Source organism: Octodon degus, unplaced genomic scaffold (genome assembly GCF_000260255.1).
Source record: "Octodon degus isolate 3935 unplaced genomic scaffold, OctDeg1.0 scaffold00054, whole genome shotgun sequence".
Classification (NCBI taxonomy): domain Eukaryota; kingdom Metazoa; phylum Chordata; class Mammalia; order Rodentia; family Octodontidae; genus Octodon; species Octodon degus.
The window spans coordinates 11,071,290-11,073,603 of record NW_004524630.1 but is presented as its reverse complement, the minus strand read 5'-3'; the positions used below and the strand labels follow the sequence as shown (position 1 = coordinate 11,073,603).

The 2,314-nt window shown below is 41.4% G+C and overlaps 1 protein-coding gene across 1 annotated transcript in view; it reads right to left on the bottom strand.

Annotated features, from left to right (window-relative positions):
- Prkdc (protein kinase, DNA-activated, catalytic polypeptide) overlaps window positions 1–2,314 on the bottom strand; it is a 188,415-nt gene that overhangs the window by 174,943 nt on the left and 11,158 nt on the right. The window lies entirely within an intron of this gene.

Sequence of the window (2,314 nt, the reverse complement as noted above, 5' to 3'; positions counted from 1 at the left end):
TGCCTGGCAAGTGCAAGGGCCTGAGTTCAATCCCTGGTTCCATCAAAAATAAATAAATAAATAAATAATAAAAATAAATAAATAAATTTGCATGTACCGTATGCTGCACCGGCCCCGCCCCTGGTCACACTGAGCTGGCCACTAAGCCCAGCACATGGTGGCACACACCTGTAATCCTAGCACTGGAGAGACTGAAAACAAGAGGATCACTACAAGTCTGAGCTGCGTAGCATGACCCTGTACCAAATACATAAAAATAAATAAATAGCATTTAAGATATATAGCCAAAAAAAAGAGAGAAAAGAAGTAAGTTAGAGAATATTTATTGCCTAACTTTAAAATTTAACATAAAACTAAAATAATCAAGACTGGGGGGCCCAGATGTAAGGGCACATGTATGAAGGAGACAAACTAGAAGAGTCCTGAAGTAAGGCAGCACGCACACGGTCAAGGGATATCCGACAAAGGTGTCAAGATGGGGCAATGAGGAAAGAAAAGACTTCTAGTGAGTGGTTCTGGAGCAGAGGGAGAAAAAATAAACACTAACCCTTACTTTAAACCATATAAAAAGTACTTCAAAGCTGGATTATAGACCCAAGTGTAAATTGTAAAATTATACAAATTCTTAAGAAAATATTTCTTAGATAAGACATAGAAAGGAGAAATCAGTTTAAAAAGCAGTAAATTGCACACCATCAAACATGAAAATGTCTTTTTTTTGAGAGACAATGCTGAAGAAAATGGGAAGTAAAAGAAGAAAAAAATTATCTTACTTTTAGAAAAGGGCTTTGTATAAAGAATATGCAGAAAACTCTCATTAATAAAAAAGGGCAAGGGGCTGGTGAGATGGCTCAGTGGTCTAACGCACCTACTTAGAACAAGCTTAGCAAAGCATCAGGGACCGCGGTTCAATCGCCCAGCACCACATGCCAGCCAGCCCCGCCCCCTGGTGGGCTGAGCTGGCCACACACACACACCGGGCAAGGGGCTGGTGAGATGGCTCAGTGGTCTAACGCACCTACTTAGAACAAGCTTAGCAAAGCATCAGGGACCGCGGTTCAATCCCCCAGCACCACATGCCAGCCAGCCCCGCCCCCTGGTGGGCTGAGCTGGCCACACACACACACACACACACACACACACACAAATAAATAAATAAAATTTAAAATAAATAAATAAATAAATAAAAAGGGCAAATTATAAAATGGACAGAACACCTCAACAAACAATTCACAAAACAAGGGGTAAAAATAGCTAATAACCACAGCAAAATAGGACCAACAGATACCACAGAAGCCCAAATTAAAACCATAATAACATACAGTATATACCCAGTAGAATAACTACAACTAAGAGAACAGGCAATACCAAGTGCTGGTGAATAAGCAAGGTAATTACAACTCTTATGCACTGCTAGCAGGAACGTACAATGGTACAACTATGCTGGAAGAGTTCGTGTCCTACAAAGTGTAACATAACCTGTTATGGAATCCAGCAATTTCACTTTGAGTTTCTACTCAAGAGAAATGCTAACATCTTGTCCACAAAAATACTGGTGCATGACAGTTGTTAGGTATTTTATTTATAACAGCCCCAAACTGCAAACAAACAAATGTCCACAAACTATACTATCTTCACACAATGGAATGCTATGCAGTGTTAAAACTGAATTACTGACATACGCTACAACATGGTTAAACTCTCCACATTAGAGCAAAACAAGTTAACTGTGAAAGGAAACACACGTAGGATTTGCGTAGAACGCTAGAAAAAGCCAGATGTGGTAGTGCAGCCTGTAACTGCAGCACTCAGGACCCTGGGGCTGAAGTCCACCAGAGTTTGCGGCCAGCCTGTGCTACATAACGAGACCTAGTTTCCACAAACAAAAACAAAGTAAAGCAAATGAACAAAGCCTCTACAAAAGGCTAAATGACTTTCTGGGGACAAAAAACAATGGCTGCCCAGAGCTAGAGACTGAGATCAAAAGAAAAAAGCTTGAGGAAAAGGACAGCTGAGGCGGCTGGACGTGTTCCCTCCTGAATGAGGTGGTGGGTACATGGTGTACGTACCTGCCAATTAAAACTGCAAACTGAAAATTTTTTCAATCACATCTCGAAAATACCACTTACCCATTTCTAACAGTACTCTACACAATGCTTTTATTGTGAAGATCAAGTATGTTATATCTGAACCAGCCTAGGAGCCTGGCTCCTCAGTGCCTCACTTGACTAGAAGGGATCTCCAGACACCTCGGGATCCTCAGTACACCCAAGACCAGTGCTCAGAGGCACAATCGCTCCCACTTCCTGTCTTC